Source organism: Notolepis coatsorum (genome assembly GCF_963971535.1).
Source record: "Notolepis coatsorum genome assembly, chromosome: 12".
Lineage (NCBI taxonomy): Eukaryota > Metazoa > Chordata > Actinopteri > Aulopiformes > Paralepididae > Notolepis > Notolepis coatsorum.
The window spans coordinates 9,434,425-9,447,614 of record NC_140176.1 but is presented as its reverse complement, the minus strand read 5'-3'; positions in this window follow the sequence as shown (position 1 = coordinate 9,447,614).

Genomic DNA, 13,190 nt, shown 5'->3' with positions numbered 1-13,190 from the left:
GTGTGTGTGTGTGTGTGTGTGTGTGTGTGTGTGTGTGTGTGTGTGTGTGTGTGTGTGTGTGTGTGTGTGTGTGTGTGTGTGTGTGTGTGTGTGTGTGTGTGTGTGTGTGTGTGTGTGTGTGTGTGTGAGAGAAACTGTTCTGCTTTTCTATCTTCTTATCCAAAGCATAATGTGCTTATATTGCTACAGAATGTCTGATTCATCAAAGGTCAAGCTTTTCACGGATCATTAATCCATAATCAAATAGTCTCCCTATGGGAAGATTGTGATTGGGAGTTTTCATCAGCACAGCCACTAGATGGTGACGATCACCACTTTCCCTCTATATACAATCAAGCTTCTATACAGGTTGCTGTCATAGATATATATAAAGACTAGATGACTCACCCGCTTGGCTGGCCGCGTGTAACTGTTCCGCAACAGTAAGTGACTTCCGGGGTAGGCCTGATTGGCCCCGACAGGCACGTGACGCGCAACTTTCTCTGCCGCGCGGCACGCTCCGCGGAGCCGAGCGGCAGAGCTTACGGAATTATGTAACCGTCCAAATACGCCATGACTCTCATTCGGCCCTATAGCTCACCTGGCAGAGCAGCGGTCCTGCAATCCTGCAGTCTGTTGTTGGTGAGTTTGAATCCCATCAAATCTTTTTTTTTTTACGTGATTTTTTTTTTAACGTGTATTCTTTCGCCGGTTAAGGTTAGGCATGGTTAAGGTTAAGGTTAAGGTTAGGCATTGTTTCGGAGTTGGTTAAGGTTAGAACGGTTAAGTTTAGGCGCTGTTAAGGAGCTGGTTAAGGTTAGAGTTTGTCTTAGAGAATGGCAATATTCTTTCTATGGTTAAGGTTAGGCATGGTTAAGGTTAAGGTTAAGGTTAGGCATTGTTTCGGAGTTGGTTAAGGTTAGAACGGTTAAGTTTAGGCGCTGTTAAGGAGCTGGTTAAGGTTAGAGTTTGTGTTAGAGAATGGCAATAGACAGCCTATTTCCGCGCGACAGCTCTCAGCAGCCTCGTTGCGCGTCCTGAGTTTGCCGCGTCACGTGCCTGTCGGGGCCAATCAGGCCTACCCCGGAAGTCACTTACTGTTGCGGAACAGGTACACGCTGGCTGGCCAACGGAGACCGACGTTGCCACATGGCGGCCATCTTGCTACAGGTAGCACGCCCACCCATAACATGAATGTCTATAGTGCATGTACTATTGAAATAACCATAGCTCAATTTTCAACCGTTTGGTTTGTTAAAAAACGCCAGAGATGTAGTTATCATACTGCATACTTATAATGGACTTTCATATGAAAAAAAAAGAAATGTAATACAAAAAAATTCTTCTTCTTGTAATAAACCAAACCGTTTGTAAATCCGTCAAGATTTCAGCGAGACAGCGGTCGGGTGGCGTAGCGGAGATTGCGCTCGTCACCAATGCAAGAGGCTGCGGTCTCGACTCCCGGAGTCAGCATTGCCTGCGGCTTGGGCCGATCGTCATACTAACTCGTTTGGCTGAGTTAGCGGGAGGGAAGTCGTGGGTGGTAATCTGGCGTTGTGGACAGCGACGCCTACAGGTCAGGTCTGGGCACCTGCTCAGCGAAAGGCAGGAAGTGGTGAAGGCAGCGTGACCTCCCACGCGTTACACTTCACCAATGAGAGTCCTCGCTGCCAGGTGAAAAGAGAGCCGCTGGCTGTCTCCGCATGTGTCGGAGGAAGCATGCGGTGGACTTCAGGGTTCTCTTGTACCGACCAGTAGGGGGAACATGCAGCACAACGACCAGGTAGGGGAGGGGGGGAATTGGCATAACGACATAAAAAATTGGGATGGGGAAAAAGAGAAAAATCTGAGAAAGGGAGGATAAAAAAAATTAAAATAAAAGATTTCAGCGAGTTAAGAGTATTTTTGTTTGTGCAGATCACTCACCTTAAAGCAGTAGTTAACTGTAGCAAGATGGCCGCCGGTGAACTACGCGGGAGACTCCGCCTTCCGCCATCTAGTCTTTATATATATATCTATGGCTGCTGCTCCCTCCTCTCTTCATCATCTCCTGTCACTCTACCACCTGTGTGCAATGTTTTAAACTAGTCTATTATAGAAATGTTTTAAACTAGTCTATTATAGAAATGTTTTAAACTAGTCTATTATAGAAATGTTTTAAACTAGTCTATTATAGAAATGTTTTAAACTAGTCTATTATAGAAATGTTTTAAACTAGTCTATTATAGAAATGTTTTAAACTAGTCTATTATAGAAATGTTTTAAACTAGTCTATTATAGAAATGTGTTAAACTAGTCTATTATAGAAATGTTTTAAACTATAGTATACTATACTATAGAAATGTGTTAAACTATAGTATACTATAGAAATGTGTTAAACTATAGTATACTATAGAAATGTGTTAAACTATAGTATACTATAGAAATGTGTTATACTATACTATAGACATTTTTTAACTATAGTATACTCTCATGTCTTCAGGTGTCTGAGGTCAGGACATCTAAACCAACAACAGACACAGGTTGGTAAAATACACTACTATACCATAATATACTGAACCATATCTGACTGAATTATAGCCAACCATACCTTAATATAATATACTATACTATTAGCCTTGCAAGCCAGAAAATACGATTCTATTGTGTTGGCGTAGAAATTTGAGTAAAACTTTACCCGTTTTCAAGTTAAGATAATGTAATAAATACCATCTTGTTTTTGTTTTTTATTGGAACAACGCTTCATGATTGTTTCTATAAAAAACTATTTACAATTATGTTATGTGGTTCCTCTGTATGATTTCTCAAAGTGATTCTTCCATGTATCTTCATTTTCTATTGCCAATTCTTCTTCGTGTGGTTTGTTTAAATTGTTCCAATTGTCCCAGACACACACAACGACACACACATCCACACGGACACACACACACACACACACACACACACACACACACACACACACGGATACACACACACACACACACACACACACACACACACACACACACACACACACACACACACACGGACACACGGACACACACGGACACACACGGACACATGCACACAAACGGCATAGTGCCTCACTTCCAGCTTGTGTGTTCCACAGCACCGGTTGGATGAGGAGCCAGCCAATCAAGCAGAGGAGGACATCCACTATGGAGAGATTGACTTCTCTAAGGTCCAACCAAAGCGGGTCGCCTCTGACAGTCCGGTCGGGGCGGAGCGTCAGGAGTCTGAGTACGCGGAGGTCAAAGTCAACCAGCCGACCAACGACCCTCAAGAGACACAGCCAGCAGACGTCCCCGAAGACCTTTACGCGGTCGTGAAGAAGCAGCGTTGAGCAGGTTATTCTGAGGTCAAAGATCAATCGGCGACCCTCGAGTGACACAGTCAGTGAACGTCTTAGACGACCGTCATGCAGGGGCAAAGAAAGAAATGCTGGGCCCAGTGCACATTATGTCTGGGCCCCCTTACCCTTGTGACTTACAGTATACACACCTTTTTAGTAAAAAAAAAAATGAATGGAAGCGGATACGGACCAGCTAGCCTATAGCTTAAAACTCAGGGAGAGGTGTTTTTGGCCAATAGTTCGGCTAGCTGGTCCATATCCGCTTCCATTGATTTGTGTAAGCTATAGGCTATACCTTGCAGCCGGATAGGTTTCTACTGAACGCACAGAGAGGACATTTGTGTCTACTCTCTTCATGTCTGACTCCGGAGAAGACGGCATATTTCCCATAATGTTGCCGTGTTCCTTTAACTCATTGACTGCCACGCTGTTTTTCCATCTGTACACCCTGGCGCCAGCGTTTTGGACCATTTTCACGATGTTTGCAGACCCATCGTATATATTCTATATTATAGCTATGGAGACAATAGTATGGCTCATTTGAAAGGCAATATTTATACTCCAACAGGGAACAAACCGTTTATTTCTACATACCTTCGTTCCTGCGCAATCCCTGCAGGCTAAAAGCCATCCCGTTTCAAAATAATCCAGTCTCGTTTTCCTGGAACGCGAGGTATTACGTGTTTTCTGTGCAGCATGTGCATTCCGTGCATTGTGCATTTTTGGCGGTGAACGCATGGGAGTTCAATGAGTTAATCAGTTACTAATTTCCCCCGTCCTTGAAGAGCACCTGATTGTTTTACTTCAACTATCATCATGTTTCTTTGACACTCCCTATTTTCTCATTATTATTCCAGTGTAGCACTCCCTATTTTCTGTTCATTATTCCAGTGTAGCACTCCCTATTTTCTCTTCATTATTCCATAGCACTCCCCATTTTCTCTTCATTATTCCGTTTGTGAGTTGGAACATGTAAAATTAATATTCCATTAGTTTTATTTTCATCAAATATTCCTCACTTTCTTTTTTATTTATTGCACAAGATCAACACAAAAATAATGGTCACTTTTAAGAAAAGGAAAATGAAAAAATAAATAATAATCAAAAATATACAATAAAGACTTAAAAAAAAAGAAAAAAAAAAAAAGTGTTATTCTAAAAATAAATTATAAACCGCTGGGAACCCACCATCTACCCACCGCCCTGAAGTCCAAGCCATTTTTACCTCGACTTACAGTGGACTTCAACTGTACTGCCAGACTATTCCACATTGCAATTGTTGACTCCTTCGCTCCATGCACGCGAGCTGTTGAAAGCTCCAAATACATTTACATTTACATTTAGTCATTTAGCTGACGCTTTTATCCAAAGCGACTTACAAATTGTGAACAACAAGTTATAGCAGGAGGGGAACCGAGTGCATAGTAGTATAGTCATATTAGCATGGTAGGTAGTAGTATAGACATAGTACATAGTAGATACAGTAGTAGTATACATATAGCATAACAGATAGTAGTATAGACATAGTACATAGTCAAGTCAAGTCAAGTCAAGTCAAGAGTTTTATTTGTCACGGCATACAAGTATACAATGAAATGCGGGGGGTCTTGCCCGCAACGATGTGCAATACAGTAGTACAACATATAATAGAATCCAATAAAACAACATTGTGCAATAAACAGGTAACATAGTGGGACATCTCGGTATCTGTACATAGTTATTTACAGAGCATGTAGGACATGCTAGGTCCTTTGGTAGTGCAATACACTGTTACTGTTGCTATTACTATTTTTAAAGTGACCTTTCCTTTGTGGCCATAAGTGTGGGCGTGTGCAGCATGAGTGTGTGCCTCCTCATGTTAAAGTGGCTGCTAGTGTGCGAGCGTGCACAGCGTGCGTGTCGTGTGTGTGCTCATGTGTGCTTGTGTGTGGAGAGTTCAGTGTTCTGTGGCACTCAGTGTTCATTGTTCAAGGCTCTGATGGCCTGGGGGAAGAAGCTGAGCCGAAGCCTCTCTGTCCTATAGTAGCTGGTGTTCGCAGGCGTCTGCCTGACCTCAGCAGCTGGAACAGGCTGTTATTGGGGTGGTGAGGGTCTTTCATTATTCTGCAGGCTCTGGATTTGCACCTCTTGTTGTATAGAACCTGCAGGGGAGGTAGTGCAATACCCGTGGTACGCTCGGCTGAGCGCACCACTCTCTGTAGGGCCTTCTTGTCCTGTGCCGTGCTGTTTCCATACCAGGCAGTGATGTTTCCAGTCAAGATGCTCTCTACAGCTCCGGAGTAGAAGGACTGGAGTATCTTCCCCGATACTCTGAACTTCCTTAACTGTCTCAGGTGGTAGAGGCGCTGCTTCGCCTTTTTTACGACTGTGTCTATGTGTGTTGACCATGACAGATCCTCTGAGATGTGGACCCCCAGGTACTTAAAGCTGCTCACCCTGTCCACGGTAGCCCCGTTAATCATCAGTGGTGTGTGTGTCTCCTGCTGTCCTCTCCTATAATCCACGATCAGCTCCTTGGTTTTACCAATGTTCAGGAGCAGGCTGTTGTCCTGGCACCAGCGTTCCAGTACCTCAACCTCCTCCCGGTAGGCCTTCTCGTCGTTGTCCGAGATCAGCCCCACCACCACCGTGTCGTATGCAAACTTCACTATGGAGTTGGAGCTGAACTTGGCCACACAATCGTGTGTGTAGCGTGAGTACAGCAGGGGGCTCAGAACACAGCCCTGGGGGGACCCGATGCTCAGATAGTAGTATAGACATAGTACATAGTAGATAGTAGTATAGACATAGTACATAGTAGATAGTAGTATACACTGTAGCAGTGGTCAGCCTAATATAATCAAATATGAAATGAAATGCAATTAATAGTTTTGGGCGCCAGACAAAACAAATTAAATAAGCAAAAATAAAGCTTACTGTCATCTACCAGTTAGCTCAGGAGTAACCTCTACAAAAAATCGAATCAAATAAATCATAACTGCAAATAGAATAAGTCCATGGTCTGAGAAGCAAACCTATTTGAGAGTTTGTGTTTCCATAAGTGACAACACTTAGAAAAGTCATTCAGAATTAACACATTGGGCAAGGAAGGGACATTGATCTCAAACAATTCAGAAAGTTTTGCAGCCCAGAAACCAGCTGCCAGAACATTATGTTAGTAAAGTACCCATTGCATTATTGTTACATAATGTACAATTTGGGCTTGAAATGTATTTAATGGAACAAAGTTTCCTTGGCGAAACAGGTTCTGTATACACAAAGTTATAATGAATCTGTCGACGGTCTGGATTTCTACATACCATTAATATGTTCGACCAAACATCTGCCCATTCAAAGTCTGGATCTAGGTTAGGGTTGTCCCGATACCGATACCAGTATCAGGTCCGATACTGTGTTCCTGTATTCCTACTCGTAAAACTACTACTACTACTACTACTACTACTACTCTACTACTACTACTACTACTACTACTACTACTACTACTACTACTACTACTACTACTACTACTACTACTACTACTACTACTACTACTACTACTACTACTACTACTACTACTACTACTCAGAGCCATGTTTGTTCAGGAAGACACAAAATGTAATCTGTTAAAAAAGATTATTATATTTGTATTATTTTATATTATTTTTACTTAAGATGTCAGCAACAGCGTCATGTGAGGAACATCTTCTGACCTTTATTGCTTCATTGCTCAAGTTTAAGTTTATTTATAAAAAATGTACCCAGTGCAATGTAAATGTGCCAGAATTAGCTAATGAGCTAGTTTTCATCCGTATGTAGCCGGTGTGATCTTGTCTGCGTTGTGTTTTTTAGTCGATTCGACCCCTGTTAAGGGATCGCCCTGAGTGGGAGTTGAACCCCGGACGCCCGCGTCGCGGGCGGCATCACAGACCACTAAGCAAGAAGTGAATTCACTTCTTGCTTCCGGGTCTGGATGCCACTGGGGAGTGAGTTTACTTGCAGTACCGCTTACCATCCACAGCCACGTCACTACTTGTACCCGTGACTGTGGATATACTGCGGTACCTCCGTTACACGTAGTCCACACAGAAAAGCCCCCTGCTAGGGTTCGAACCCAGGACCTTCTTGCTGTGAGGCAGCAGTGCTAACCACTGAGCCACCGTACCACCCAAACCTCTGGCATTGGATATCTTATGGAGGGCCGACATTCCAGAACTACAGTAGATAAGCTCTTATCTCAATTCTGAGAAACCCACACAAGTTACCCAGGACATAACCATATACACATTTACACATGTTTCAAGTTTCAAGTTTCTTTAATAGTTGTCATACAGAAGTACAGAATACTTTTATACAAAATGCTTCTTACTGTTACGCTCCAGAGACTGTGCTAGACAAGATAAGTATGAAATAAAATAGTATAGCATGTAAAATAGAAGTAAAAATAGAGGTCACAGTGTTCAGTATAGACATATGTACAATGTTCGATGCAGAATAGAAGTAACTGAGTTACCATACAATATACAATATACTATGCAATGTACTAATATACAATACTATATAGTGCAGAGCAGAAATGGGATGAGGTACAATTTAGGTACAATTTACAGTAAGGTGTACGAGTTGTAGTGCAAATCCTTTACCAATAAATATAAAGTGTAAAGTGTGTTTAGGTGTTCTAAAGTGTGTAAAGTGGGTGCTGCAGTGAGTTGTTTGTTTAAAGTGAGTGTGTGCGTGTGGATGTGTGTGCTGTGTGCATTTGATGGTTGTTGCATAGTGTTTATTGTTCGTTGAGCAGCCTGATGGCCTGGGGATAGAAGCTTCTTCTGAGTCTTTCTGTGCTCGCCTTAAGACTCCGGTATCGATTGCCTGACCGCAGCAGTTCAAAGAGGCAGTTGTTCGGGTGGCTGGAGTCCTTGATGATTCTCTTAGCCTTCCCCCTGCACCGCTTGTTGTAAATGTTCTGGAGGGTGGGAAGCCCCCCTCCAATTGTGCGTTCGGCTGAACGTGTCACTCTTTGTAGTCTGCTACGGTCTTGTGCAGTGCTATTCCCAAACCAGGAGGTGATGTTGCCAGTCAGGATGCTCTCTATTGTACATGAGTAGAAGTTCCTAAGGATCTTCTGACTGACTTGGAACTTCCTTAGGCGCCTGAGGAAGTAGAGGCGTTGTCGTGCCTTCTTCACAACACTGTCAATGTGTGTGGTCCATGTCAAGTCCTCGGATATGTGGGCTCCGAGGTACTTGAAACTGTTCACTCTCTCAACCGGTGCCCCGTCGATGCTGAGGGGGCTGTAGTCCTTGACCCCGACCTCCTGAAGTCCACAATCATCTCTTTTGTTTTGCTGACGTTCAGGGAGAGGCAATTCTCCTGACACCACTGTGACAGATTCTCTACCTCTTCCAGGTAGGCCCTCTCGTCGTTGGCAGAGATCAGGCCCACCACTACTGTGTCATCAGCAAATTTGATGATTGTGTTGTTGTTCCGCTGTGCCACGCAGTCATGTGTGTACAGGGAGTAGAGGAGGGGGCTCAGAACACAGCCCTGGGGGGCCCCTATGTTGAGAGTGATGGATGAGGAGGTGCAGTTGCCTGCTCTTACCACCTGGGGTCTGCCCGTACTCATGAAAGTATATTATTATTAAGTATTGTTATTTAATGTATAAGAAGTATATTATTATTTTCAAATGCTTTGTTTACATTTATGCTGTTTTCTGTTGCTTGGGTCTGAGAAGTGATCCATGAATAGGTGCTCGATTATACTTGCCTTGCAAGAAACTACTTAGTGGGGGAATGCACACCTGCTTCTCATTCATTACACAAATGAGAGCAACAGCATGTGTGTTTGTGTGGTTTTTCACTCTCCCCTATGCAGGTAAGAATGTATTATTGTTTCATTTTGTTCCTGTGTGAGAATTGTATTAGCATGTTTTGTATACAGAGAAGCACGTAAAGTAGAACAGTATACAGCAGCACAGTCTCTTGTCAATTATGCTTGTTCTCTTGTCAATTATGCTTGTTCTCTTGTCAATTAAGCTTGTGGATAGGGATGGTCCTTTCAATGAGATTGGTTGAAGGGAGATGTTTTGTATTTGTTTGATCTTGATACTGGTATTGTTTGAAGATATATTATATGTGTTATATATATTATAGTTTCAATTCAGAATGTGTTTGATCTTGATATTGTTTGTATTGTTTCAATTCATTACACAAATGAGAGCAACAGCATGTGTGTTTGTGTGGTTTTTCACTCTCCCCTATGCAGGGGGTGCAACATACGCATATACTTACACATTCACATCTCCATTCACCTCATCTCCATGCTGTTGGGTTTTGTGCTCTTCATAACCTCTGTTTCTGTGGTAATATTCACAATATTCTGTGTATTTACTGTATGTATACAGGGAATGCAATGAGGAAATTAAATGAAATCAGGATCTTCAATTCAAAGATCTTCACCACGTTCTACTGGAGAGTACGCTGATATCTGAAATACTGTGAGCGTGTAAACACACTCATTGGAAACTTATAGATAAAAATGTAATTTTCAAGAGTGTCCAGTGTTAGTGAGCATTATTATTTTATGATATCAATTATAATACCATTATACTATGGTATTATAATGACTATACATTGGTATAGATGACTATACCAATGTGTAATGTAATCATACACCTCGCTCTTATGATGCTTTGGTTACAATGCACTTCAAGTGTTTTTCCTGTTTTAAGATATTGATCATTTTACATCAACTGTCATTTTGTTTTTCTATTTATATAGTAATATATATATTTTTTAAGCTTTACAGAATATGCCTGTATGTGTATATAATCTATCTACAGTAGCCTTAGGCCCCCAGTGTTTGTTTTTATCTACTGGGAGCACCAGATTGGTGGGGTTTGCCTCATAGAAGAATGTAATCTTCATTCGCTCTAACCCCACCCACACAGAAAGGAACAGCCGGTCCATCCAGTGTGTTTCCTGTTGCAATGTTTGCTAATAAAATAGCTGACAGGAAATGTACTTGGGCCCAAGCTGTTCCCAATGCAATTTTGTTTCACAGAGACTTGGTTGACTCCGGATGTCCCGAACCACGCAATAGAACTGGCAGAAAACGTCTTTGTTCTCCGCAAGGACCGAACGGCAGAAGAATCAGGAAAGACGAGAGGCGGCGGCGTAGCTTTCATGGTAAACAAGGAGTGGTGCAATCCATGCAACGCAAAGGAATTGTCATACCACTGCTCCCCAAACCTGGAGTTTATTACCATCAAATGCCGACCTTTTTTTCTTCCGAGGGAGTTAACGTCCATCATCCTGATCGGAGCGTGTATTTCCACCACATGCAAACACTGGGGTCGCACTCTCGAAGCTACACGAAGAGGTAAACAAACTTCAGACAGCTAATGTTGACGCTGCTACTTTGGTTTTGGGCGATTTCAACAGCGCAAGTCTTAAAAAGGTGTTGCCGAATTTCTATCGGCATGTGACTTGTCCCACCAAAGGCGAGAACATATTGGACCATTGCTACTCGCAATTTAAGAATGGGTACAAAGTCCTTTCGGCAAATCGGACCATGCCGCCATCTTTCTTATGCCAAAGTATAAACAAAGTCTCAAGCGCGCCCCTGTAGTAACGCGAGATGTGCAGCGTTGGTCTGGGGAATCAGAGGAGACGCTCCAAGCTGCACTTGAGTGTACAGACTGGAGTGTGTTCCGTGATAACAGACAATATTAATGACTACACTGAAACGGTGCTTGACTTTGTCTGTACTCTGGTAGAAGAAACAATCCCCTCTACCACAATTAGAGTTTACCCAAACCAAAAGCCCTGGGTAGACAAATCCGTCCGTGAGGCTCTGAAAGCGCACACCTCAGCCTACAACGCCGGGCTTGTGACAGGCAACATGAATGAACACAAGGCGGCGAGATACAATGTAAAAAGGACAGTAATAGAGGCAAAACGGCGTTACAGGGATAAGGTTGAACTTCAGTTTGAACAGGCTGACTCCAGAGGTATGTGGCAGGGCCTCAGAACGATGACAGATTACAAAGGCACCTCCCTCAAGCTGAACAGTGACATCTCCTTAGCAAATGATCTCAATAACTTCTATGCAAGGTTTGAGGCTGTGAATAACACCAGCCTACAAACCACTGCAATGGAGGGGGGGCCACTGCCGATGGAGACTCAGTGTTCAGGGTAACAGAACATGAGGTGAGGAGGACCTTTAAGAAAGTGAATATCAGGAAGGCAGCAGGACCGGACGGCATCCCCGGCCGCGTCCTAAAAGTCTTTGCCGACCAACTGGCCCCAGTATTCACTGACATATTTAACCTGTCCTTAGAACAGGCTGCCATCCCCACCTGTCTGAAGAAGTCCACCATTATCCCTGTAACATGAATGCGCCCTCTGCACTACAATAGTTTAGCCACTGGAGTGTGCCAGAGAGCTGTCATTAATATCACCCCTGCACCACCACACTATGCCACTAGGTGGTGGCAGAGACTCATTCTCTGTAGATGGAATTGAACTATGGAAGTTCTGACATCAATGCATTTGAAAACGGTGTCCCTTTGTCAATCAACAACTTTAAACCCCCACCTTCCTGTATGAATTGAGATTTCGCCCAACCGCTAACCTGTCTGATAACTGATCATACTAGAAAAATGCTGTCTCTTGGTTCCCAACATTCCTCTTAAAACGTACTCGTTATCTTTTACCGCGTTGCGGATCTCTTCACGCGCCGGCATTCTTACAATATTACCACGGGTCGTTATCAGCCCCGTTAATTCAAACTTACTAAACATCTGCACCGGTTGCATATTTCCCACATGCCGGTAGCCTTTACCATGCTGTTATCAGCAATGGTTGACCATGGGCTGTCTACCCACACTCCGTTGCTCCATAGACAATGGATTAGGAAAGATGGTAAAAAAAAGATGACACTGAGCATGTTTCGAGTATATGGGTGCATTTTATGTTTCAGAACTGAGAACACTATCAAAGAATATATAATGCTCATTTGGGCCTACAAACTCAAAAAAACATTCTGTGGGTGCACAAAATCAGTTTCCCATTCAATGTGGGGTCCAAAATGAATATTGTTGTTTACATGTTGCGTGCACGGTGCATGCATCCCTACTTCCCATTTCCCCACATGGAATGCACCCGATTGGATAAATGACATAATGCTGGTGCTCTAGTGTGACATCTAGTGGCTGAATGTTATCTATAGCACCTTTAAGCCTGAGGTTTACCACGGTGACGATCTTATTCAAGATCAGAGGATTATTTAGTTTCCTGACCACTTTTTATCTCCGTATGCATGAATAAACTAAATATTAGGAATATTACCATGGAAACGGAACAAAGCAAGGTTAATAATAATTGTTAGACTAGAAGTCTTTATTTGCCATGCAGTTTAACACACACACGCGAGATGGGCGACCCACAGGAACACACACACGCACTGAGTCGCCGATGAAATGTCTCTCTGCACTTTTCCCATCCCGTTGTCCTTCCCCCCATGGGCAGCCGGGAGCAGATAGGGCGTCAACGTGAGCCGCGCCCCGGGGACCAATCCAAGTGCTCCTGTCCGTCTTCGTCAAGGACGCCACAGCGTTAGCGATCTGTTGTGCATGTTTTTCCATTGGGTTTATCTTATCGGGGGGGAAACCCTTGCGAGCACAGGGGGAGAACATGCAAACTCCACACAGAAAGACCTGGGAGATACCCCACCTGAGTACCTGGCATCATGGAAACCTGGTCCCCAAGCGGGAATCGAACCCTGGACCTTCTTGCTGTGAGGCGACAGTGTTAACCACTACACCACCGTGCCGCTTTTATGTAGGTTTATCTGACGGTTACAAGTTCAACACGGTTTTGGT